We start from the raw sequence: 27295 nt of genomic DNA on the forward strand, positions 1-27295 counted from the left end.
TAGCGTCCCGTCCCCCCCCAGACTCAGCAGCTGGGACAGAACAGTCCTCCCGAGCCAGCATGTTAGCTGCCATCTGCCTCGGTGTCTTGACTGAATTCCAGCCACAGGGCCGTCTCCCCGCATCCTCATCTCCTGACGACTGGGCTGTGAAATGACTTTCCATGGAGGGTGGCTGAGCACAATAGGAGCGAGAGACAATGGCCCCAGACATGCCCCAGCTCAAGGACACTCCATGCCTTTCACGGCAGCTTCAGGAGGCAGCGGATGGAAAGCCTTTCTTTGGGTCGGGACCAGCCGAGCCCCCCTGCCCCCCCAGGGCTCTTTAACCCTTTACAAGCTGGCCTTGCCCAGGCTGCCAGCCAACCAGATTCTTTAGCAGGAGGCCTGTGTGTCTGCAGCATCCAGCAGATGGCACAGGGACACCTTAGGAACTGCAGTGCTGCGGGCTGGGTGGATTGAAAGAGCCGCAAGAGAGAAGCAGAGAGAGATGGAGTTTCCCCAGGTGCAGTCTGTGGGAGCAGGGTCCCTTTAGGGGCTGAAATACACAGGATCCACACCCAGTGGCCCATTCCACAAAAGCCCCAACACACACACACACTGCAAACTCAGAGGGTGCAAAACAGAGTAATCCTCCTCCCCCCCGGCCTCGAGAGCTACACCTTAATCAGAGGCAGTATTCGTCTACAGTCATTATAGTAACAACTGGAATCTGACATGTTCCAAGCACTCAGTTCAAGGGCCCCACCCAAGCCCAGCCGCACAGGGCTGGTTTTGATGCAGTGAGGCAGCCCGTGTTCCTAAGGCATGAAGGGGGCCCTGGCGATGGCATGTTGGCCGTGGGGTGATGCTGATCGTACTGCATGGGAGCCAAGGCACAAGGACGATGTTTCAAAGATTCTGGGGTGTTAAACACAGGGTACCAGGCTTTGTGTACGCCGGGCAGCGGGGTTGTGCGGCCAGGGCATGGGGCTCAGGAGACCTGGTTCTCTTCCTGGCTCTGCCCTTGGCACATCACTTCCTCTGTTTCTCCTGCCCCCGTGCGTCTTGTCCGTGGAGAGCCTTTCTTGCCCTGTCTGTCTAGCACCTAGCACAATGGGGCCGGGATTTGCTTGGGGCCGCTAGGCACTTGGGGACTACAAATGTTAAATACCCTTGAAACGGGCATCGTCCTTTAACACCACAGGTCCTGAGTTCACTCCCCAGGACGATGGCCAGCGGAGTAGTCACCAGCCACACAAGCAGGTCAAACTTCTCCCCTGGCCGCTCTGCCAACGTGCTCCAGCCTTGGCCAGTTCTCACCCAAGATCGGCGACCCAAACAACCCTCGGCCCAGCACTGGAGCTGCCCACAAGGAGGAGCGTCAGGAAGAACCGCGCTATGCAACATCCTCAGCTTTCATGATCCAACTAGCCCAGCTGGGCGATGCCAGGGCTGAGGGTCCCCCACACCCTATTCCAAGCCCCAGAGCCACCCAGCCGCCCTCTTCACTGAAATCGGCGTCTCTGAATCCCTCACAGGGAGCAGCAGCCAACTAAGAACGGCAGAGGCATCCCCAGGCTGAGATCTTGGACTCTTTGGCATTAACCATCCATCTCCCCAGCTCCTCACCTGGGACCACGCATCAGCCATCTGGTGAGGATCCACTCTCGGGGCCGGATGGATCCCTAGTGTCACCACACCAAGGCCGGGGAAGTGACATAGGATGGGGCAGTGACTATGGGGGTGGCTCTCCCCCCACTTACATGGTGAGTGCACTTCTCCATTCCCCAGCCCCTCCCCACGCGCTTTGCGTGTTCCCGATCTCTACAAAAAAGTCACCACCAATCAGCCTTACAGGAAGGAACTGAGAGCGACCCAGACTGTGCCCCAGGGAAGTCAGCAACACAAAATGAGAGTCTCCACACCGACTCGCTGCCCATGGTGTGTAATGATCCCATGGCCCCTTTCACAAGGCAGGGGCTGCCCTGGCAGAACTCCAGCCAAGCTGCTCCATGCTGCTAGGTCTGACCCTCACTTTCGTTTCCGGGCCTGAGTTGTTGCGCAGCATTGCTGCATGTGGTTAAACAACTGCCATGCTCCACCCTAGAGCTGGCTGCATTTCAATGATGAGCGAAGCAATCTCTTCCTGCCACCCCACCCGCTGCAGCTGGGTCCCAGTTCCAGCCCCTTGCGCTCTGCCCAACCTCAACCTACGCCAGCAACCTATTCCAGGATGATCCCACCGCGATTCCCAGGCACGCCCTCCCACGCCAGCTACCCCCCTGCCACCAGAAAGCCTCTCTGCGAGCTGCTTCCCCACTCTGCCAGGAACCCTCCCCAGTCCTTCCTCAAATTACTGCTCTCCCAGCCCTTAACGTGGTCCACTCACAAGTGCCACCCCTGGGAAACAGGAGCGCCAGAAGCTCCCTAGAAGTGTGGGGGGCCCACTGGCGCCCGGACCAAAGCCCCACCCCTGTTCTGCCTGAGGCCCCGCCCTCGTCCAGCTTCTTCCCGAGGCCCCTCCCCCTGCCCCTGAGGCCCCACCCACCGCTCACTCCTCTCCACTCCCGCCCCTGTGCTTGCCCTAAGGCAGGAAAAAAGTGGGAGGGCAAAAGTGATGGGGCCCATGGTCCCCTTGGCCCCCACACTGCTTACTGAAGCCGGCAGCTGAGGGGAAGCAGGAGCAGCTGACACGGCCCAGACTCTTATTCAAGCTTCTCCACTGCCCCTGAACACAAGGCCTAAACCCTGACCCCTCCCCAGCTCATGCCAACACGCTGGCTCCGCACGGTTCATTCCTACGGCCGGCCGGCAAGAGAAATACCCGCTCAGCCTCCGCTGACACTGCATCACCCTAACGGCATCAACGCTGGCTCTGCTGCTCGTGGAGGTGGAGTTAAGGCAGCGGAGAGGGGCAGTTATGTCCGCGGGAGCGAAATGTAAGTGTAGACACCTGCAGAGTTAGGTCAGCGTAAGCTGCCTAGCGTCAGCCCCACTCTGCAGCGCAGACCAGCCCTTGGGCTCGGTTGGCGGGGCCTCTCCAGGCTCTGAGCTTTGGGTTGACGGGTGCCATGACGTGCTCCTGCCCCCCGCCCATAGATTCTGGCCTTGCCCCGGCACCCCACTACAAATCCAGGCTGCCCGGGTTACCAGCCAGCCTGCGGATCCCACCCTGCTGGTGGGGGGCACAGGGCAGGCTCAGAGCTGTCCTCTCACGGGTGATGGGGGATCAGCCAGAGGTTACCACAGCCCTGAGGCCCGGGTCCTCTGCTCTCAAAGGCAGCGTTGGGGGCGTGGGGGGGGAGGTGCGTGTAGAGTCAGGCCTCCAGGCGAGCGGCTTGGAGCCCTTTCTTCCTGCCTGGGAGAAGGCATCCTGCCAGGGGAGCCCTGGGGGTGCCAAAGGGAGCAGCTCCCCAGCAGCACCGTGCCAACCACCCTCACCCTGGGGACTCACGGCTGAGCCCCGCCAGCGAGCTCCCAAAGCTCAGCAGATCTCGGGCTGGTTCCTGACGACCCTCTGATGGACCATCTAGCTTCCGAAGACCGCAGCTCAACCACCTCCTGCGGAAAGGGAGGCAGATAACGGCGAGGGGCTTTCTGAACCCACCTGCTCTTCCCTGGCACTGCCCTCAGCTTACCTATTGGCCCAGACGCATCCCAGCACAACTAGGAGGCAGGGAGCCCACCCCGCTCGGTAATCTGCCTCTGGCCCTACAGTGGGGAGAGAGGGGGACCAGGCCAGAACTGTGGGGCGGGAGGGAGAGGAAAGAGAAGCACAAGCATCAGATGATTTAGTTGGGATTGGTCCTGCTTTGAGCAGGGGGTTGGACTAGATGACCTCCTGAGGTCCCTTCCAACCCTGATAGTCTATGATCAGGGAGCACAAGTGGCCCCATGAGAGGAAGGGAAGGGTCGGTGCGGGAGGTCTGGCCATGGGGAGGGACTGCCAAGGGAGAGCAGGCCCAGGGCACGAGCTCTGGGGAAGGGAAGGAGATTGGACATGTATGGGGGGGCAAAGCGGCCCAGGGAGCAGGAGGGGATGGCAGGGGGCAGGCTGCGGTAAGTCTTAGGCATGCGTTTTGGAGACAGTGGGGCAGGCCCAGGGCACAGTCTCTGGGGCAGGGAGGACCAGCCAGGTGTGAGCAGAGGGCACACTCTTGGCAAAGGGGCGAGGAAGGAGATGCAGGCCCTGGACACGGCCTCCGAGGAACCAGCCCCTGTTTTGGACCCCCCTTCCCCCACTGCAGCATATTTCTGTGACCCAGGAAGAATTTCCCAGTTATGTCCCCACAGTCATTGCTGTCTTCTTCCTCCCCTAGCTATGCCCTTGCCCCCCTCCCATGCCAGACAAAGAGAGGGCCATGCAGGGCCAGCTGGGGAACGAGATCCTACAGGCAGGGACACTTCAGAGCAGGAGGCAAGGAAAACACCGGGGGGGGAGCAGGGGTGCCAGCCATCAAAGCCCATGTGGGATGCTTGTTCGCTGGGTTACTCATCCACACAGTCCAAGCTGCTCCCAGCCTCCTCACCGTGGCACAGAGGTGGGACAATACTGGAATCTGGCAGTAGTGCCAGCCGGGAGGGAGAAGCCCCGAACAAGCGGAAAGGCCTTGCCTTCAAGAGAGGTGGTGAGGGGCACAGCTCAGCCCCCCGACTCCAGGCCATGAACTCTAAAGGCTGGGAACAGAGGAGAGGTACCTAGGCCAGGCTCTGCCATGCTGCTCTGGGCGCCTCACAATCCTGGGTGTATCTATCCTCAGAACACCACTGTAAGGGAGGAGTCGTACCGATGGCACCGAGACTGAGTGACTTGTCCAAGATCATGGAAGAAATCTGGTGTGAATCAGGGATTTGAACCTAGGTACTCCCAAGCCCCAGGCTGCACCTCTAACCACTAGACCATCTTCCCGCCCACAGTCAGGGAAGCAGACTTCTCCCTAGCGCGGCCAACTTCTGAAGATCATGCTCCTGCTCCCAACAGAGAACCTGCCCCCAACCCAGTGCAGCCAGGCCTCAGCTGACGTGACATGGCAAGAGGAGGGTGGCCTTTGGGGTCTGAGTCTCCATTGCCTTGCCCCGCGCAGTCACTCATCCCTTCGTTCAGGGGATGTAAAGAACCATCCCCCACTTAAGGGCTCAGCCACAGCCAGCTGCCACATTTGGAGAGACAACCCATTGCCCACCTCTAGAACATTTCAACAGCAGCCCCTGTCGTACGAGGCATGGGGCAAAATACAACCGCCACCTCTTAACGGGGTCCAATCCGGCCCTCCTTGGCTAGGACAGGAGCTGCAGAGCAGTGTGGAGGGGGGGAACATGGTGCGGCTGCAATGTGGAAGTGGGCCTGAATCAAATGACCTGGAGCCAAACGATCAATTGGAGCGAGAGCCATGGGAACCGTTACAGCGATAGCCTCAAGGAGTTCAAGCTATGTGGCTTAACAGAGAGCCGGTTAAGGAGTGGGGAACCAAAGATTTGATAAGGGGCTCTCCTGTCTGACAAGATAGAGTGGCTGGAAGTTGAAGGCAGCCAGACTGAGATGGGAAATAAGGCACCCGTGGTTTAACAGTGCAGGTTTCTAACCACTGGCACGGCTTTCCAAGGGTGGATTCGCCATCGCTAGCCATTTTTAAACCAGGATGGGACGTTTGTCTAAAAGATCTGCTCTCATTCGAGCAGGAATCCATTCAGGGCAGTCCTCTGGCTTGTGTTACGGCAGAGGTCAGACTCCATGACCCCAGGGCTCTGTTCCAGCCTCGGATTTGATCAAACACCCCCCGTTTGAGATTCGGGGAAATTCACTGGTGAAAATGTGGGGCTCCCCCGCCAAGCACAGAGAACATCCCTTGTGGTGGAGGCGGGCGCTAAACACACACAGCTGACCAGGCAGGACTTACCCCTGTGGTCGTGCTCACAGATAGCACCTCTCTCTGCAGCTCGGTTCAGCCCCTGGCTCGGGTCACCCAGCTGAGCATCCAATGAAGTGAGCTGTAGCTCACGAAAGCTTATGCTCAAATAAATTGGTTAGTCTCTAAGGTGCCACAAGTCCTCGTTTTCTTTTTGCGAATACAGACTAACACAGCTGCTACTCTGTCAGCTGAGGCAGGAACCTTCCCTGTCCCCGTGGTGCAGCAGCATTGGGAAGCCCCCAGAAGTACCCGCCGGTTTATTCCGGCTCCCACTTCTGCACGCCCGGGGCGGCTGGCTGCCCAGCTTGTTCTCAGAACGGAAGGGGAAGGGGCGGCGTGGCTAACCGGCGGGACACGGCGAGAGGCTGAACCTGCAGCGGGGGTTATGGGGAGCCTGCTCCTCGCACGGGATGTTCCCGGGCAGGGGAAGCAAGAAGGGAGGTGCTGAAATTTCTTTCTTCCCCATCAGAACGCTCCCTGCATGGCTGCCTACAGAGGGGCTGGGGCTGCGTTTTGGCAGAAAGGGCCGTCTCGCAGGTTGGGCTGAACTCTTCTGGCCCGGCCTACATGAGGCTTCCCTCCCCCAAAGCACTTACGCCACCGATAGCCTTCCAGCACTCTTCGGTGTGCACGCTCCCCCTCTCCGTTATCTTAGTGGTCAAAAGCCTCCCTTGTACTGGGTCTCGACCAGTGCAAAACCACCTGTGCTGGATACTGGCTGGGAGGAGCTCCTGCCTCACCAGGAGGCTGCTGGAAGCGAGCCCAGAGAGAAGGGGGCGAACAGCAACACACGGGGCATGACGCTCCAATATCCCGGCACCTGGCCCTCCAGAGCGTTACTGTTGGCTGTATTACAGGAGTGCCTAGAGACACCAACTGAGATCGGGGCCCACTGAGCTCGGGCTGCACTGGGCACATATCAAGAGACAATCCCTGCCCTCGAGAGCTTATGATCTAGACAGACAAGGGGCGAGAGGGGAAACTGAGGCACACAGAGGGGTTGTGACTTGTCCAAGTTGACCCAGCAGGGCCATGTCAGAGCTGGGAAGAGAACCCAGGTTTCCCAAGTGGATAAGGCATCGGACTGGGACTAGGCCGTGAATAGTAGTAGTGAGACGGGACATGTCTGTATTGCCCCAGGAACCCAGAATGGCTTTGTGGAGAGTACACCGACAGGCCCACTGAAATGCAGCCCCTTCTGTGGTGGAGGATGGCAGCCACCTGCCCACAGTCCAGCACTGCCGGGAGGGAGAGTTCAGGGCAAGGGTACCATGCAAAGCCCCTATGAGAAGGGCCGGGGTCTTTAGCAGACAAGGCCTGGGTTCCCGAGGGCACGGCCCCAAAGGGCTCATGCCGAGCACTGTTCAGTCTTCCTCCTTGCAGGGTGGGTGAGTTACCTCTGAACCTGCCACCTGAGTAATCCCAAGCTCGAAGCTACCCTGTGTTACGGACAAGAGGAGCCCCTAGCTCCTGCACACCATGCAGAGAGGGTGTCTCGGTACAGGGGGACATGAGCCTCAGCATCTCTGCCCCATTAGCCTCATGCTCTCCAGCCAGCTCCCCAATAAGATGGGGGGGCTCATTCCCTCCTCTGTATATTACCCCACTTCTCCATGGCAGCAGCTTGGAGGATTTTTTTGGGGGGAGGCAAGAGAGACCAGGCAGCTCCCCAGCAAGATGTTCTCAGAGGCAGCAATTACAGAGGCAGAAAGCTGGGGGGGTGGGAAGAGAGCGCCCCCCTTATCAGCCCCCACCCCAGTCCATAGTGTCTGGACTAAGATGCAGGGAATTGTTATAGTAAAGGCCCATCCTGTGCTGGGGGAAGAGGCCTGTGCCCCCCGCCCACCCCACCCCCAGCCCATCCTGCTCCTGCCACTGCCCTGGGCCCCCTACCCACAGCTGGTGAAAGTCCCCACTGCCAAGGCGGTGCCCCCACCCAGCCCGCCATGAATATGCCAGAGAGAGCCAGTCCCAGGAGCCGCACAAGGGCCGCTATTGAGCCAGCTAGTGCACCGTGAAGATGCTATCTGTCCTCACGTGCCCGCCCCCAGCTGAGCCAGTGTGGGGCTGGCCCGCTGCCAGACCCACTGCACAGGAGCACCCATTGTTGGGGAGGGCCCCTCTGGGGCAAGCCGGCTGGATTCCCCCCCCCCCCCCCAGTGTTCAGTTCCGGCAGCTGAGCCGGGCAGGGGAAGCTGGTCTCCCCACCTGTCAGGGGCACAGTGAGACGGAACGGCTGAGAAGAGGAACAAGAAACCGGTTGTGGTTGGGCCATGAAAAAGTTGGTGAAAGAAATCCTTGCACGGAGCATTGCAAGCAGCAGCTCCAGTGTCCCAGCCTCTCCTGCCACAGCCCCCCCAGCCCCTTCCCCTCACCCGCCACAGTCCCAGGCCCTTCCCCTCGCCCACCACAGCCCCCCCAGGCCCTCCTCCACCACCCGAGGGCAACCAGAGCTCGACCTCCCCACTGCGGCCCCCTATCAGCATCCTCTCCTCAGAGGCTTCACGCAGCCGGGGTAGGACAGGGCTTCGGTCACTGGGCAGGAATGAAACCTGCACCCATTCCTCCGTGCCCGCTGCAGACGGCTGCCTGTCATGCCAGCCCCGGACTGGTCTGCTCCCCCGCACCTGGCCAGCGGGGGGTGTCTGAATGCCATGGGCCTTTCATTGCAGCGCAGACATCGATGTGTCCACATGGGAGCCGGAGGCAGCAGACATACCCATGCTAGCTCTGAATAAGCTAGTGCACTAAAAAGTGCCCTCATCTGAAATCCTGGGGGCCTACTTGGGCTGCTAGGCCGTCCCGTCCCTCACGCTGCCATGGGCTAGGACAGGTACCTGAGCTGGAAATTCCACCTCCAGCTCCACTGCAGATGCACCCAGGGTGTCTGTTCAGTGCCCAGCACAGGGGGCCCTGATCTCAGCTGGGGCATGAGGTGGTTATTGTCATACGTACCATAACCCCCCCCCGACACACTATCTTCAACACTGTAGAGCCTCCAGTACCTACCTCTGGTGTTTCTAAGGTGCCCACTACCATAGGATCCGAGCGACAGCCCTATTCCAGGGCAGAATGATGGGATGAAATAACGTACACAACAGGGACCGGTCGGTTATACAGCCAGACGGATCCAAGAGTGCTTTGCAGGCAGCGGGGCAGACTCTGCTCTGTGTCACACAAGCAATGGGTTCCCTGTGGGTCCCAGTCCTTAGAGGGCTTTGCTCCCCCACGGGTGAGCCGCCTCCACCATCCTGTTCTAGTGACCTCACCCAATGGTGGGAAGGGTAGAATTATTTCCCCATTTGGGCCCTCAGGTAGTTACCTCTGCCCATACGGGGCCAGGTATAGAGCCCCTCTGTGGGGAAGGGGCCAGGAGCTCTCTTATAGGACCTTTGTTTCAGATCTGATTGGTAAGACTCTGACTTGTAAGGGCAGAGGAGCATCCTACTCGGGCACTGGTCCAGGAGAGACCGGAGGAAGGGGCGTGCTGTGGGCTGAGTGACTAACACTTCCTCAATGACATCAGTTTCCACTTGGAGACCTCCCAGCCCAGGGATAACCAGCCCAATGCCATGTAGCTTGAGAGCTGCCGAGAGCGACCGCAACAAGCAGGATAGTTCATCTGTGTGCTGACAAAGATGGTGCCCCCTTTGAAGCCATCCCCACACCTTTTCTGGCTTTCTCTGTGGCCGAGCCCGCTTGTTCACATCTTCCCTTTTAAATCACGTATCCCTCCGACTGCCCCCTTACCATCTGTGCTCGCGCACCCTACCCCACTGCTTAGGGCCTCAGGTCAGGCACCCCACCCACACTGCACCTTACACCAAGAGAGTGGTATTCCCCTATGCCACATGCATTGCAAGGATCACGCCATTAGCCTCAGGGTGCCAGGACTGGAAACAAACCAGAGAGTTTCCTGCACATTGGCCCGGAGCAAGCTATGCCCAGTTGCTCTCTCACCTTTCTGGGCCAGAAGCATCTTGCTTGCCAGAGGATCTGGAGCAGGATGCTGGTGAAAGCATCTCAGCGTGGCTGGTAAATAGCCTATCAAGGCTTCTTTTTCTGCCTGGGCTCAGGATGATTTCAGGTTCTGATACTTTGCAAATTGCCAGGCTCAGAAACTCCTGCTGAGCCCTGTTGGGCTCTTGCACACCGGTTGGGCCCGGTTCTTGCTAAGCAGCCCCCTGGCTCTCAGACACATTTGTGGGCTGGGCAGGGAAATCGCGCCTCCCACTTGGAAAGCAACACATGATGGCTGGAAAATAAATGAGATCCTCCTCCCCCAGCCGTCACTGTGAGGAGAAGAGAAGGGAGGGCCCTGTTGCCCTGTGGCATCATGCTGACGGATGGGGATGGCTATGCATGGAGGATGCCGCACTCCAGTCCTGCCGTGCCATAGAAGAGCACACCCCATAGAGACACATCTTGCAGGGAGGAAGAAATCATTCCTCGGACTCCTCCTCTGCCGAGTGCTGTGGCTGACAGCGTATCCTGCCATCACGGCCCCTCCACGCACTGCTAATCCCACTGCCAGCGGCTGGGCTTGCCCAGTAATTAAAGGAAATAGTAACTGGAATCCTATCAAAAGCACCAGAAGGCTAAAAATAGCCAGCACCGGAGCCTATTGTTCGCGCTGCAGCCATGACGGGAGGAGGGCCTGACTTCCACACACCCTCCAACATGCTCCCCTTTGAGAGATCCCAGCAGGCCTGTTGGCCCCGGCAGGGGCTGCATAGCCATGGTAGGTCATGGGCACAGCCTCTGCACAATGGCCGGGGAAGGGCTGCTCAGCCTAGGGCTGCAGTAACCACAAAGAGGCAATCCGGGGCTTTGGCTAATCATCATGCACCCAGCTCCCCGCAAGTGCAGCATGCCAGGGGCTTCCAGGCCAAGGAAGACAAGGCTGGTGCTTTGCCTTCCTCCCCATCCCAAGGGCAACCAAGTGGGACGGCTCAAGGGATGGGAGGCAGAGCCTTTCAGCTCCGGGTCACTGATTGAAACCCAGTTCAGCCGTCACTATCAGCTGGCACTGCTGGGTAACTGCTCAGTGGCATGTGAGAGACAAGTGGGCAGGTCTCACTCCAGTTCCCAGTGGAAGCCAGAGCCCCCCGGTGAGATGTGCCATCCCAGTGAGCCACCAAGCAGAAGGCAGCTCCTGTGCTGGCTCAACCGGCACAAGCCTTTGGCAACATGACCTAGAGGGGTGAGAGTAGAGAGTTCACCCTCCAGCCCATCCAGCTCTGGGCCTCCGGGCCACGCCTGCCACCTGCACCAGCAGCTTGGCCATTCGTCCAGGGATCTGCCCTGAGACGCACCTGTCACATCACCACCGCCACCTAGCACCACTGCTGGACTTGACCCAGTCAGGCGGACATGAAAAGCCCTGCATAGTCCATCACCGGTCCAGTCCCACTGATCTCTTCACTTTGATTATTTTATTAATTGGGAAAAGCTGTCCTGAGCCCCGCAGCGAAAAGGCAGAGCACAGGGGAATTAAGAAGCTACAGTTCAATCAGAGAAGAAGAGCGCTGATCACTGGGGAAGAGACCCTGCCCCCCCTCCCTACACACACACACACACACACACTCTGCAGTGGGCTGCCCACAGCACACCCAGTTGTGTTCCATCCTTGAGCCACTTCTTGGAATACAGCTCCAAACTGCAGCAGGGTAAACTCAGCCGTTCTGCCTTATATGGTAGATAACTTGAGTACCACGCATTGTAAGAGGCTGTCTTTTGAATGACATCTTAAAAATAGAGGTCTTGTCTGCCCTGCATGGATTTTAAAATCCTGGTGTCCTTAATTTGATTTCTCCTCCACTTATTACCATGCAACATATAGCTGCTGTCCTCCACCCCAGAGATAGCTGCATGGTATGGATGCTGAATATTCTGCTTAGTTCATGGCATGTTCTGAGATGAACAGCACTATCTTTAAACATTTCAGTGTAGCCACATGGTTTGGAGGGGGAAATAAGGACATTTTCTCCCTGTAATTTAAAAAGAGGCACTGGTAGGCTAACAGCATAATATAGCTGTTAAAAAACCTCATATTTCATCTGCTACATTACCAGTAATGACACCTCCAACAATGAAAGTAGCCTAGTGACTTTCAGGTTTCTTTATAGTAAATTTCTAGTCAGTCAGTTTCCTTTTCCAGTTCTCATGCATTGGACTTGGTTTTTCATTACTACAGATAAGGCTAAAGTATCCATTTAACTCCAACTCCGATGCCTAACACACTCTTGGCAAAAAGCACATCTTTGTTAAAGAATCATCATTCCCCCTTCCTTCAATTAAGGTATGAGAACCTGCCTCTGAAACCTCCAGGGTGACCCTCCATTAAAGCAGGGCTGGTCACACACAACATTCCTAACATATCAAAGGTAACATACAAGCAAGAAACAAAATCCAAAAGCCTTAAAAGATGTATGAACCTAAACTTCCTGACAGTGTCTCTTTAAGAGAGGATCTAGCAGAGTGACTTTTAGACCTTGACATGGTGCGGACTCCAAAAACTTAAACCGAAAGTTGGGAACCCACAATCAGGGCACCCACAGACACTGTCAAAATAACTTGGCATAAGTGACTTCCTCAAATCAGTTGCAGAATTAGGACAAGAACTCAGGAGTCCTGATTACCAGTCCCCAGCTTGAACCCCTGGAATCAATAAAACAAATGCTTTTCTCAGTGATGTTGGTCTAGGCACAGCGTGACGTCACCAAAAGTCAGTGGAGTGGCTCCAAATTGACACCAGTGGACTGGGTACTCCTGGGTTCTAATCTCAGCTCTGACGCTGACTTACTAGGTGACACTGGACAGGTTACTGCAAATCCGTGCCTCAGTTTCCCCATCTGCTGGGTTAATGATGCTCTGGAGTGCTGTGAGCATTACTTAATGCTTACTCCAGTTAGGAAGCTAACTGGGTGTTTGCAGGCAGACGCTGGGCATTTCCGTGCACGACCCCAGGCACGTGACCTTTCTAAAATGAGCCGCATTTAAGATCTTTGTCTCCTTCTCAGACACGAATCCGCAGGCTCCCTGCAAGACTTGCCTTCCAGAGCTTGAATGTTGACCGGTGACACTTACCCACGCGCGGCAGTGGTGGTTGCAGGGTGGGCGAAGCAGCCCGCTTCCTGCTGTGGGGTGAAGGGGACTGGTTGGCTTGCAGTTCCGATTCCAGGGCAGGAGGAAGGAACTGGCTGAGCACTCAGACAGGTGTGCGGCCAGCCAGCGAGGCAGCAGCCCGGCACCAAGCGGGTCTCGGGAACCGTTCCAGCATCCTGAACAGAGATGGCAGCTCAGGCTGCAATCTGTGCACACAGGCAGCCTGCTCCGCAGAGAGCTGGCCAGGCGGGGAGCTGTCACAACTCCAGCAGGTCTCACCTCCCACAGTTGCACCCTGGCTCTGTGATCTGAGTGCGAAGTCGAGAGCTGTGAGAAAGGGAGGGTGCGGGCTGGGGGAGGAGGGTGCTGAGCCTTCCCAGAAGCTGCTGGCTGAGTTTGGTCTCCTCTGCAAAATACTCCCCAAGCTCCATTCTCTTTAGGGGAAGTAGCAGGACAATAAAAGGAGATGCTTCCCCTAATGCCCCGTGACTTCGGGGCAGGGATCACTCCGGGGTTACTCAGGGTGCAGGAAGGGTACAAGTAGAGGGTTAGAACAGGCACTGAAAAGCACCAGGCTTCTCCCTCCAGCTATAACGCACCATTCTTGCCCCTTATGGAACACCCCATCGTATCCACGAGGCACCGGTGGCGTCCTCAGCCAGAGTGCACTGCCCAACTTGCCCAGCATGCCACGGCCCCAGAATACACTGTGCTGCTCGAGACCGCAGCAGGCCAGGGCTAGCCTTCAGTTATGCGCCTGCGATCCTGCTGGCTTACCCAGAAAGGGGTGCGGGGCGCAGTGGAGAGGGGGAGAGCCCAGCGAGCCTGTGCAAACAGCGCTCCTTGCCCCGCAACAGGAGAGCTGCCTGGGAGCCGGAGCAGACGTGGGGTGGGAAGGTTTTGTCCTGTGAGGTGTGCCTCTGGGTATGGAGACAGCCCCCCTCTCTGGGGCGGGGTGGGGGGCACAGAGACACGAGTGCATTCCCCTCTACTTCGCAATGAGGATGGGTGAACCAGAAACGGCGCAAGGGCCAGTGTAGACAGGGCTGAGCTGTTTCCACGGCTGGCTCAAGAGGAGATGCCTGCTGGAGTGCTGGAGCTGGGGGAGGTTCGTAGGCAAGGGGCCAGTCACCTCCCAGTGAGAAAGAGGCACACGAAGTGAAAGTGGGTCCACGGCGCCATGGGGGGGCAGGCTCAGTCGCTGCAGCACTGTGGGACAGAGAGGAAGCCACTCCATTCTGGTCCAGCATGCTCAGCTCACGGAGGAAGCTGGGTGGGAACCGGTAAGGGGGTGGGGGAGGGAAGGATTCAGAACCGCCCGAAGAGGGGAATCCCAGGGCTGCCTTGAGAACCAAGCTCTGAAGCGGGGTGGGGAGGAGAGGTGCTGTAGGGGAGATCACAGCTTGGGTTGCAGATGGAGGGCTGGATGCAGGGCTAAGATGAGATCCAGCCCTCCTGGGCCAGAAAGCCCGGCCTCGTAGTATTTGGGGGGAGCGACTCTTGAGGCACCAAGAGGGCTCTGGGGTGCACCTCCCACACTTGGCTGATTCATCTTTGTTTTCCAGCCACAGCAGCAGACAAGCTTAGGGCCCCATCTGCCCCAGACCCCTGGGAATAGAGCCTCCCGCTACCTCTTGGCCAGCCATGGGGAGGCAGTCGCTGACAATGGAGATGGGGCAAACAGCAGGAGAGCCCCGCCCTGCACCCCCAGGAGTTCAGCAGGCTGATTAGCTATGGGGCTTGCTGCATAAAGTGGAGTGGGGGTAGGGAAGGGTGTACATGGGGGGCCACGAAGGCCAGGCCAGGGAAACCATGCACAGAGAACTCAGTGAACCCAAAGCACATCAGTTTGGCGGCCCAGGCCATCCGGGGGCTGGATTCTGGCTGTCGTCAGCCCAGGTCTCACGCTCCCAGGGTGGATAGGGCCAAATGCTGCTCTCAGCTACACCAGAGCAACTCCACCCAAAATCAACGCAAGAGCAGGAGGGATGGTGCCACGCTTGGGGAACAGGGGGGTGGGGGAGCCTTTTGGCAGGACTGCCCCTCTCCCACAGCCTGCTCCCCGCACGGCCCACACCCTTTGGATCTGGATGGGCGGCTGGTGCCCCCAGGTATGCCAGCACCACCGCAGGGCGGGGGAGAGAGATCGTGCCATAAAACCCACAGGCTAAAATCGACATGCTGCACACACATTACCCAGTGTCCAGAGCACCACCCAACAGCCAGCCCCATGGCAGCGTTATCACCCCACACAGACCCCCCACGCCAGCCTCGCCTCACAGAGTCACGTCTGGGCTAAGAGGAACTGAGAACGCTGACGCGTTTGGGAGCCGCTTCCCTGCTCAACTCAGAGCCCACCAGGCTCCCTACCACCCCCCGGCCCAGCCGTGGATCTCCACGGCCCAGACTTTTAAAAAGGTAAATTACCTTTTGACATCTGGCCTCAAGGGCTGAATGGCACGAGAGGCAGGTAGGATCGCTAGCCCTCTCTTGCCACTGGGGAAAACAAGGCATGGCAAATAGACGACTTGGCTGAGGTCACGTGGTGAGCCAGGAACAAAACCCATCACCCTGTTACCCTCCCCTTTCCAGGGCAGCCTGGGAAAATTATGGGGCTTTGGGAATAGCCCTTAGGGTTTCCTTCCTGGCATCGAGGACCTGTTTCTCCAGTCTTCACAGCACCCAGTGCCACATTCAGGAAGCATTAGACAGTTGCCTGGGTGGGTGGACACAGACACATGGAAAACGTGTGTTACGTTAACGAGTCAGCAAGAGAAAAGGACGGGCAGCGCCCTGTGTGGTCAGTCCATGACAAGTCCAGCATATAGATCTGGCCAATGGCTCAGGCTGCAAGGACAGATATGTCCATCTGGTAACCAAAGGAGTTAGAGAAGGGAGCAGCAGGCTGGAGACCAGACCAGGTCCTTTCCTGCAGGGCCTACAAAGCTCGGGGGTGGGGGCCTCCTGCTGCCAAGTGTCCTAGTCTGAACCCAGCCTATGGTGACAGCATCCTTTGCCATCGGATGGCCCTTGATGAAACACTGTGGTTGCTGGGTCTCCAGCTGGTCCCTCGTGGGCATGTGCCCCAATTGTACCCTTTGGCCTCTTGCTGAAAATCCCCAGACAGACAGACAGACAGACACAAGGGCTGGCTAGCCACAAAAGCTGCACTGATCTTCCATTTCCCCAGCCTGCTACAGAGGAGACATCTAGAGACAAGGCATTGTTTTACCAGGGATTCCTTCTCATGGGCTGCTCTTCATTCCCCAAGATGGAAATGCAACTTCCAGCCCCTGGGGGAGGCAACTGCCTCTCTTCGTGCTGGGAACAGGGAGAAGAAAAGCTGGACCCACTCCCTTCCCTTGCCTTCTGCTTCCCCCTTGCTCCTAAACAGCCTGGCGAGGTCTATGAACGTGGCACACCAGGGATGGCTGCACGTTACGGTAACCACACTGCTGAGTAACAGCAGGGCCTGAGATAAAGCGCGGGCATTAATATAGCAGAGTGGCAAAGTGCGGTACAGATCCCCACCTCTGGGATCCACATGGCATCGAGGCCTGCTACTGTGCCCAGCTATCGGAGTTGGCCCTTTAGCTCAAATAAGAGGCTTTGGGGCCAGACGTCCCAGGTTCAGTTCTGGCCAGCGATGGAACTGTAGGGTCGCTCCACAGAAACGAACGCTCCTTCAGAGCCTGCCTTGCTCTGCTTCTTTCACGGCCTCATTCCTAAAGATCCCCCTCAGCACGAGCCTCAGGGCTGGGAGTGGGCAGCTGGCCGAGCTCGGATCTACAGGTGGGTGGGACTCAGCATTTACCCCTGAGGAAAAGAAGGGGGGAAATTGTCTCAAAAACATCAAGGAGGAAGGGGGGGGGGGAATAAAAAAATCAGGGCTTGAGAAATAAACTCAGAGAAACACACAATTAAGACCCCGCAGGGAGTTTTATAGGCCAGCCTGGGCTTTCTTGCCCCTCTGTCCCAGCTAAACTGCATGGGAGAAGCCTGGGACCCAAGCACTGCGCTCAGCGAGGTGTGTACACAGCTACTTCCGTTCTCCCCCTCCCCCGCATAACTACAGCACGCTCGTGCGACAGACCGCAGCTCAGCAGAGCCTCGGTGAGCCCATAAATGCTTTTCCTGCTGCATAACTCTCCAGCCCCCTCCTGCCCCGACTGACCCAAAGGTCTTGCACCATCCCGGCATGGGAATGGATTCTTAGTTTTAGCAGATCTGAGACAGCAGAGTTTGAATCCAGACCACCCTGAAATCTGGGGTGTCCATGTTTGGGACTCATCTAAGGAAGCCATGTTCTTGCTAAAGCCCATGGCTCCTTTAAGGCAGAAGAATTTCTGGGCTTCCCATCACCTCACTGCCCTCAGGATCTCACGCCACACCTGGTCCTGAGCACCCAGCCCAGGCTAAACTCCCCCCAAAGTCCAGAGGGGCTGTGGCTGAGTATGAGGTGCAGGACAGCCTTCTTCTTTACGTAGAAGGCAGCAATCCCTTCCTTGAGAGGGAGGCAGGCCTAGTGGTTAGGGCAGGAGACAGGGAGTCAGGACTCCTGGGTTCTGCTCCGACCTCTAACAGTGGCTCACTGGGTGACTTTAGGCAAATCACTCAACTTCAGAGACTTGTTCCCCACCCACCACGAAATGGGTTCAATAATCCCTGCATGCCCCGCTCCCAGAGGGGCCTGCATGGCTCCTTCCCCACGTTCATAGAGCGCTTGTAGCTCCCTGCTCTCAGCAGGTGCTTTTCCCCACTCTGGTCCAGGTCAACGCGTGATTCTGTTCTATCGAGATTCTCGCACCAGGCTCATAATATCAGAGTATCACAAGGACCCCTTCCCTGGGGTTCAACCTGCGTGACCACCATGACTCATGCACCCGCCTTTGTTGTTAGCTTGTCCTTCCACCCTCTATTTATTCACTGTTGCATATTCACTAAATCCTAGATTGTGAGCTCTCCAGGATGGGACTGTCTTTTTTCTTACTTATTTGCAAGTGCCTAGCACATCAGGACCCTGATCCCTGAGGCGGTCCTATGACCCTACTGCAATAGAAACAGCTATAATTTTTGTTGTAAGGTAACAAAGTTCCATTTAAACCTTCGCCCTCCACTTGGCTGTTCCTGGAGTTCCTCCCTCCAGACTGCTCAGCCCACGCCCTGAATCATCTCTGTAGAGAACCCCTTGGACAGGAAGTACGACTTTGTGGTTAAGGCACTGGAGTGGGATGCAGGAGATCTGGGGCCAGTTCCCTGATCCACCAAGGATTTCATGTGTGACCCTGACCAAGTGAGGGAATCGCTCTGGGCCTCAACATTTGATCTGTAAAATGGGAAGATATTACCATTCTTCCACTCTTTGCCTGTTTAGGCTGCAAGCTCTTTGGGGCAGGGACAGTCTCTCACAGTGTCTGTGCGCATCTGGCACAAAAGGGGTTCAGTCTCAGATGGAGCCCCGCTATGGGCTACCATCCCCCTCAGTTCTGTATGCACTAATGAGGAATCTGCTCCTGTGAGTCTCCACTACCCACTTTGCCCTTCATCAGCCAGAAGGACACCTGCTACCAGCGTGGGAGGTTTCAAGCAGACTCTGCCAGCCGGTTCCAGTCAGCAGGGAAATACTAGCCACCTGGCTATTATTCTAGAGGCTCTGTTGTGGGCATGGGGAAGGGGACAATACCAGGTAGAACAGGGATAAGGATTTTTGAGCGAGGCGGGAGTTCATTCAATTCAAAACAGCAGCAAATCGAATGAGGAAGAGGGTGAAACCTGGGAAAGGAGAACTTGGCCCAAAGAGGAGTGGTTCTCAGTGTGGAAATAAATTAGAGCTTTAGTAACGGGCAGAGGGGCTCCCCACAGCCAGTATTTGCCATCCCAGCCCTGGCCTCAAGTTGTACCTTTCTGTCCCAGCCGGCTGTCACCACCTGACAGCTGTTCTGTGACCTCCGTAGGAAATAAGGTGGCAGCAGCCCTTGGCCTGGCATCACCTGGAGCTCTTATTGGCAGCCTGAGCAGAGGAGCCAAGGAGCAAACGGGTCACAGGGACATCCCTCTTGGCGCTCCTGAAGGGCCTTCTGTTCAGGTCAGGCAGCCAGAAACTCACCCTGCTGCTGCATCTGTCCCTAAACAGGCAGGGAGCATCTACAGTGTAAACAGAGTGACTCCAGGAGAGTCGATGGGGCTACCCTAGTGTACCCGAGGGGCCGGAGGTCTCCTTCCCCCGGACACCTTTGTTGCTCGGATGCTGCCAACAACTCTTCCCTGTGTCACAGCCCCGAGTCGCCACAAGCCCACTGGCTCAAAGGAGCACCCCTTCTGCGGGCGAGCTCGGTGGTTTGAGCATTGGCCTGCTAAACCCAGGGTTGTGAGTTCAATCCTTAAGGGGGCCATTTAGGGATCTGGGGCAAAAATTCAGGATTGGCCCTGCTTTGAGCAGGGGGTTGGACTAGATGACCTCCTGAGGTCCCTTCCAACCCTGATATTCTATGATAAGAAGGGGACAAGGGCAGGGTGGCGTCAAGCCTTTCACCCCCAGGACCACGGCCCTCCCCCGGGGGACAGATCCTGATCGTGCACCAGCGTGAGACCAGAGCATCTGTAAAAGGGACCAGCCTGGGTCGCCAAAGGTCAGCATCTGAGCCCTTGCAAACATCAGCCCTTGGCTCTGAGCGTCTGACCTGGGCCCATTAAACACAGCCCCGTGACACGCAGAACAATCCACAGGCGCACACCCTTCCCACAAGAAAGAGGAAGTGCACTATTAGTAACGGCCTAAAGGAAAAGCACATTACAGGGGTAGCCATGGTAACCTCTCGCCACCCCCCCATCCCTTGCTCTCGCCTGCTGGCTGGGAAAAGCAGGATTTCCGCTGGAAGAAGAGCAATTCCCGGATCTGAGGGGCTGCAAAGGAGGAGGAAATCGGCCTAGGGGAGCAGGGGGGACGCACACATACAATCCAGAACTGGGCCCAGCGCGGGGAGGGGAAGCGAACCCCCTTCCCCACAGGCGGGGGGGCGGGGAAGGGACTTTGACAGGAAGCTGCAAGTTCCTGCTCCCAGCTGAGCCACCACCAGGAGTTAGTGCAGAGAAATAAACTCAGAAAAAACGGGACCAGAGACTGAGCTGAAGGCCCCTTTCCCAGACACAGAGTCAGCATCCCTTCTGGGGGCCCTTGGGATCTCACTCCCAGAGCTAATCCCCCCCCCCCCCACACACACACACACACACAGCCAGGGGACAGTGATGTGTGGGGGTGGTTCCAAGGACCAGTCCTCTCAGTGGCTGGGGATGGGACGGTCACCATGCAAGCATTTTCCTGGATGGGGGCGGGGGGTTTGGAGATACAGCCCCCCACCCCCGAAAGGGTAAAATCATCTGAACTGCGAGGACTAAAGGGGTGTCTCCTGCCCAGGCATAGCCATAATATCAGGGCTGCCACCCGAATCATGGCTGGAAGGAAAGTGACACCCGCTTCATCCCCCCGCCCCCCAGGTCCAGACCAGGCAGGAAAACAAGCTCTTTGCTTTTGCAACATCCTTCTGTTGATGCTGCCGATTAAGACCTAGCAAAGCGGAGCGGGGGCTTCGCTCCCCTCTGGCGCCGGGGACTAGGCCGGATTTACATGGGGGTCAGGGGGGGATCGGGGCGGCGGAGCCAGGAATTAAGCGAGCCTCGTTTGTTTCACCGGGGGGGAGCCCCAGGCAGCCCCCGGGGGTTGCAAGGAGGTCGCCTTCCTTCCTCCCCCGCATCCACGAACGAGCAGCCCCCAGGAAAAGGGGGGAGACACCAGCCCCCCCCCATCCACCCCTCCATCGCGCCGCAGCTCCCGGAGCGCGATGCCCATCCGAGGGGGATTCAGACAGATCCCCCCGCACATGCCCGCTTCCTGCGGGGAACCGGAGAGACCTCACCCCCCAGCTCGCTGGCTTCAAACACACGCAGCCCCCGCCGCCTCCCTCCAGGGCCCTCGGCCCCGGCTGCGCCCCTCCCCGGGACTCGCCTTACCTTTGGCGCCTGCCGCGCGGCTCCCGCCTGCGGGCACCGGGCTGATCTGCCCCTTGGCAAGGGGGCGGGCAGGGCACAGCGCGCTGCCCCTTTCCCTGTCTCTTCAGTCCTTCTGACCGGCGGGCAGCCCGCAGCCAGCCCCCTTCTGCTGCTCCCCCCGCTCAGCAAGGCTTAACTGGGCGAGTGGGAGCCAGAGCGCTCCGGGCTCCCAGCAAACCCTCCTCGGCTGGTGGACGAGCCCCCGCCGCTCGGTCCCACCCAGTCATTGATTGCGGCTGCCGGGGGTTCTGTCAATCAGGAGCTTCTCGGGGCTGGGGGGCGGGGGGGGGGGTTGGGGTTGAAAGTCCTTCCTGAGCGCACACCACCCCAATCACCTCCGGCTGCCCACGGCAGGGGCAGATCGCAGAGCTCCTAACCCCTCCCTGCCCCACATCTCCCCTGACCCGCGGGTCACTGGGGAGCTGCAGCTCTAGGGTCCCGCCGACCTGGCCCGGCCGGTGTCTTCTGAGAGCGAAGGGAGTTCGGGCGACGCAGCGCTGGGCATTGGCCGCAGCTGGGGGGCGGGGGGAGTGCCTGCCAATCAAACCATTCCAGGGTGTGGCTATATCAAAAACGAATAGATAGGCGGGGGGCTGAGGGAACCCTAGGACCACCTGTTAATGCGACCTCTGGGCACCGGGTAGGGTGACCAGACAGCAAGTGTGAAAAATCGGGAGGGGGGTGGGGTGGAATAGCAGCCTATGTAAGAAAAAGCCCCAAATATCGGGACTGTCCCTATAAAATCGGGACATCTGGTCACCCTAGCACCTAGACCCAGCTCCTCAAAGGGATCCAGACCCCTAACTCCCATTGATTTCAAATGCATTCAAAAATCCCACGGATTTCAATGGGAGTTAAGCAGGATCAGACTCGGTAGCCCAGTTGCTTGCCTCTACTCTAGGAGCGAGCACCCGCTGCAAGAAACCCCACAATGGGTAACTGTGAAATAACCCGCTCACAGGGTCCTTCCTAATGCCAGGTAGTTAGTGGCTGAGAGGTGAAGTGACTCCCCTAAGATTGCCGAGCAGGTCAGTGACCCCCATGATTCCCAATCCAGTGCCCAACCCACCTGGCTTGACCCCTTGGGAGAGCACGGGCTGAATGAGCGAAGGGGACTCCCCTCTCCACTTGTTGCTAGAGGACATGTCACCGGCACAGGTTTGAGGCACAGGAGTAGGGGGGCAGCACCTGGTGGGAGCTTGCCCAGGTGTGGTGCCCGTCCTGTAGAGAGCTGGGTGAATAACAGGGTCTCTCGGTTCACTGGTCATTCCAAAAGATTTAAAAAAAAATTAAAAAAGAAAGGTTTCAATTTGAACCAAAACCAAAAGCGCTGGAGATTTTCAGCACATCGAGGAGTCCAAAAACAATGTCAACTCAGGCTTTGTTGGACCCAAAATGAAATGTTTCATTTGGATTTTCTGCAGTGGATTTCAGTCCAGCTTCTGTCATGAGCACTGAGGCCCAGATTTCAGTGATAGCTAGAAGCCTGACTACCTTTGAGCATCCGGATCTAAACTCATTAAAGCCAACCTGTCATAAATATAGGGGGAATGGTAGCAACCTTTATATATGCAGTAGCATAAAATCCCTCCTTGGCAGCTGTACTGGTTCAGAGTGGGGTGGGGGAACCCTGGCATGGTGGCTGCGGTAGGATTTTATGCTACCACATACATAAAGGTTGCTACCCTTCCCCCTATATTTATGACACAACCCAAAGCCCATAACAAACCAGTACAAATCACTCCCAAGCACTAATGCAATTCTTCCCCTTCCACTCTGGAAATGGGGTATCTTTCCTGCAAAGAAATATAGGAGGTGTGGGGGAAGGGAACTGATTCAAAACTGAATACAGGATGAAATCTCCCCCCCTCCAGGAGAGAGGCTATACAAAGGGGACTCACTGCTTAAGGGGACTTACAGGATGCAGATCCTTGGGCTGGTTCTCAGCACAGTGGGGGTGGGGTGATACCACTCAGAGAGGGCATGGAAAACAAGACCTTCATTGCACAATACAACCATCACCATCACAAATCAGTATTGCATCTTTCCCCCAGAAGAATCTCAACTCGCTTTGTAGGCCCATCTCTGCACTGCAGCCACTTCTGGGGTGGAATGCAGCTGTTCTGTGTTAGCAGCCAGACAATGGTTATCTCTGGAGGGGAAGTGCAAAAGGATTTCCTTCGCCAGGACAGCAGTGGGAAGGTAGGTGTTTAACCTCAGCCCTGACCAGTTTCACACCTCTGCAGGAAGTGCTTCTGGGGTTCTGATGAGTGCAAGGCCCCCAGGAGCCTTTTTGCACAGCTCTCTCCAAAGGCCTCGGGCAGCACAGCAGCCCCTGGACGGTTCAGAACCTGCCCGGAAGGAAGGACGCCACCGGCTGAATTGCCACCAGCGCTCCCCACGGCACCAAGGTTCAACCCGGCAGGTTCCCGGTCAGGCCCAGCTCTGCTCAGTGCCTGGGAGCTGGGACAGTCACAGCCCACCGTGCTGATGCCTGGATGCTGGAGAAAACCAGTGACAACACCAAGGCTGGAGAAAACCAGTGAAAACCTCAGAGGCACTTCTGCAGAGGTGTGAAGCTGGTCAGAGCTGCGATTCAGTAACCACTCGGATGCTGGAGAAAACCAGTGAAAACACCCAGGCTGGAGCCCAGAGCTGCACTGCAGCAAACAGCTCCCATCCAGGCAGCCCCAATCTTAGACATGCCGACACCCCGACATAGACACGACCCAAGGACCCCAGCATTAGCAACCCCAGGCTCCAAAACGCCCAATGCCGCACTCAGACGGGAGACCCTGCTGGCTTTAGGGGAGCCACTCTTGAGTTGCGAGGAGAATCAGGCCATTAGAAAACCATCAGAGCCAGGTGTGTCCTATTCCCTGCTCTGCCATTGACTAGCTGTGGGACCTTGGGCAAGTCACGTCCCTCCTCTGTGACTCGGTTTCCCTTCCTGCTCTTTCTCTGTCCTGTCTATTAGATTGTCAGCTGTTTGGGGAAGGGACTCTTACTATGGGCACGTTATTGCTGTAATGCTTAGGAGCACCAGTGACGGACCAGCCCCCATTGTGCCAGGCGCTGTACATTTTTATTGCTATTAGGTGTATTACGGTAATTCCTAGGCACCTCAGTCATGGACCAAGACCCCGTTGCACTAGGTGCTGCACAAAACACAGCACAAAAAGAAGGGCCCTACCCCCAGGGGCTAGCAGTCGATGCAGTAGGAAACAACGCCCCAGGGATGTGCATGGTGGGGCTCTCTGTGCATAGCTCCCGCCTTCCTTTTGCTCCACTTCCCCCCCCGACCCCCCATTTTTCTGCAGGGGGGCTGTGGGTGGGCCGGTGAGGTCCCCTCTCCGCAGCATTGCCCCATGGCCTGGGCCCGTGTGAAATTCCAGGCAGGCGGTCACACCGCTTGGAGCTGTGATAACTCGAAGGCAGCCCAGCTCCGTTGTGAACTGCGGAGTCAGGGGAAGGGGCAGCTGTCCCACCCAGACCCAGGGGCTGCCCCTTCCCTGGGGTTGCTCCGAACTCACGGTGCCTTGTGGGACAGTCCAGGGAGAACTCTGGAAGGGGCTCTTTTGGGGAGAAGGGGGTTAAGGGAAAGGGCTCCCCACCCCCAGCCCTGCAGGGCTCCTCTGCTCCCAGCAGGAGGAGATTCGAATCACTTGTCTGGGGTGGGTAACTGAAAGAGGTGGCTGGTGCATGACTCCACAGCCGGACTCACCAGGCTCCCTCTTGGAAATAAGGCTCTGCTGACAGCTGGAGGGGCTTTGATCTCTCCTCAAAGATGAACTGCTCACCTGGGGAAACTCTGAGCAGGTGCCCTCACCTGCCTGCACCAGGAACTCCTGAAAGGCCAGGTGCAGTTGTGGAGAGTGCCTGAGCCATGGCTCTCTTCCCCTGTCCCAGATGGGGGCTGTTTGTTTCATTCACTAATAGAATCAACGGAGGAGACAGAGTGGAGCAGGGGGTTGGACTAGATGACCTTCTGGGGTCCCTTCCAACCCTGATATTCTATGATTCTATGATTCTATGGAGACACAAGTCTGATCCCGCTGGCCTTGGGTTATACCCCTGAGTTATACCCGTCTGAGTGAGAAGAGAATCAGGCCATTAGAAAACCATCAGAGGCAGTGTGACCCCCACTGCACTGGGTGACAGGACACCTGAGGCCTATTTCCTGCTCTGCCACTGACTAGCTGAGTGACCTTAGACAAGTCACTTCCCCGCTCTGTGCCTCAGTTTCCCCTCCTCCTCTTTGTCTGTCTGGCCTATTTAGATTGTCAGCAGTTTGGAGCAGGGGCACTAACTATGGGCACATACAGTGCCTAGCACCCTGATCTATATTATGTCCTAATCTGCTCCCCAATACTGCAGTAATGGGGGTAACTCACACGCTTAAATATATTCAGCTTCACTACACCCTGGTGTGCTATTAGCCTCATATCACAGCTAGGGAAACAGAGGCACAGAGCAACTAAGTGACTTGCCCAAGGTCAGCAGCAAAGCTGGGTACTGAACCCAGGTTGCCAGAGTCCCAGGTGAGAACACTAACCACTGGACCATCCTTTCTCCTGAGTTCAGCTGGAGCCTCTTGATGGCCACACACAATTACTAATGACAATAGCTTCTAAATCAGTGTTCATAACAAAGGATCCCAAAGCCCTTTGCAACCCAGGCACTCAGGAATCACCCCACATCACTCTGTGACACAGCACCTCGCCCTTTTTAAACTCTGACTGTAGCAGAGGGAAGACGATGCCCAACCCCCTGTAGCCCAAAAGGGGCGGGGATGACTGGGACATCCCGGGGAATGTTATGGGGTGATACGTGAGTTAGACTGCCTTAGACCTCCTCCTACCCACGTGCGGATGGGTAATGGAACTGACCGGCTGTGGACGCACTGGGAGAACAGTCCGAACGCTCATTCTGCCAGCAATGGGGTCAGTTAGGTGCATTGTTTGGCCAGCAGCATGCTCCCGATGTCACCCCATGTTCTGAGCCAGACCTGGTGTAAATGGGCGCTGGGTGCCATGGAGCCATGCTGCTTGACACCAGCCTGGCCTTCTGACTTGGGTGCAGGGGATGTTCCGGTTCCGTCCATAGGGAATAACTGGAGAATAACAGGGCTCAGCCCGAGAGTGTCAGCACGTGTCTCAGGCCAGAGCAGAGGGGCAGCAGGGGGGTCAGGGCACGGCCCAGAGCTCTGTTACTCAGCAGGACACGGTCCGGCGTGCGGACAGAGCTGGGCTTTGAAAAGGAGCCTGCGAGTGGGCCGGGAGCCTGGAGACTTTGGAGGAAGAGGCGTGCAAAGCTCCCCTTGGAAAAGGGCACTTCAGAAAATGCTGAGTCGGGAGAGGCGGGGTGGGCTCAGGGCTAAGGCAGGGACCAGGCCTCCGGAGCAAGTCAGCGAGCTCCGAACAGTTCTACTAGACGAGCTTCATGAGCTCGAATCAGCCTCCCAGCCTGCACCCAGAGCCAAGAGGCCATGGACTAAACTCTGTTTATCCCTAGAGGCGGCACCTCCAGGGCAGGGCGGAGACCCACTGGCAGGACAACATAGGCAAAGCTGCATCCCCTGCTCCGTCCAGCTCCGGTCCCTTCCAGATGTGCTAAACTCCCTGTAAAAACACCCGGGGGCCCTGGGAACCACGGAGTCGGCATGGAAACCCAGGACGATTGGCAGCTGGGCCAGGCTGTGAGCCTTTAGCCGTGCAGGAGAAGGCTTAGGCCTTGTGACTTGAAGGGGATCACAAGCAGGGGCTGCTCACCCCAGTTCTCCCCTTCCAGCACCCCGAGGCCGCTGGGAGGGAATGGGAGTGCGGGGAGGGGAGGGGAGGGGAAGCATTGCAAAACAGAAGTTGGCTGCAGTGTGAACAAACCAAGTCCCTGATTCTGTTTTTGGGCGAGCTGGGGAGAGGAACCTGCTGCTGATCAGCCTGAGGATGCGTGCACTTACCACATTTCCAGCTTCAAAATAACCCCAGTGACCAGCGCTGTATACATCCCCTCCCCCAGCCCAATTCTGGCTGCTGTCTCCCTGTCTGCCGAGACGATCCAGCCTCTGGGACTAGAACACGAGGCGCCGGGGTATTTTCGGCACTAATCAGGTGCTATTTTTTGCACGCCTGGTGGTTATTTTTAGGGGTGCGGTTTAAAGACCTGTATGGCAAATGTGAAGCCGGTGCAAAGAGCCCCAGGACTGCTGCTACCTCATGAGCTCAAAGAGAGGGACTCTGAGCCCGTCCCATAGC

The 27295-nt window shown here is 57.3% G+C and overlaps 1 protein-coding gene across 6 annotated transcripts in view; it reads right to left on the reverse strand.

Annotated features, from left to right (window-relative positions):
- Positions 1 to 27295, reverse strand: part of FGR (FGR proto-oncogene, Src family tyrosine kinase) — a 45517-nt gene that overhangs the window by 17234 nt on the left and 988 nt on the right. For 2 of the 6 annotated variants that reach the window (XM_073317460.2, XM_073317455.2), the window contains exon 1: positions 21003 to 21527. The exons of 1 other annotated variant lie outside the window; for it this stretch is intronic. The gene's annotated coding sequence lies outside the window, so the exon portion shown is untranslated. Of the gene's footprint in view, positions 1 to 12977; positions 13000 to 15422; positions 15444 to 16526; positions 16812 to 21002; positions 21528 to 27295 lie in introns of those variants that run through there. 3 more of the 6 variants (XM_078849406.1, XM_078849407.1, XM_073317457.2) reach the window with 3 other exon arrangements.

Source organism: Lepidochelys kempii, chromosome 19 (genome assembly GCF_965140285.1).
Source record: "Lepidochelys kempii isolate rLepKem1 chromosome 19, rLepKem1.hap1, whole genome shotgun sequence".
NCBI lineage: Eukaryota > Metazoa > Chordata > Testudines > Cheloniidae > Lepidochelys > Lepidochelys kempii.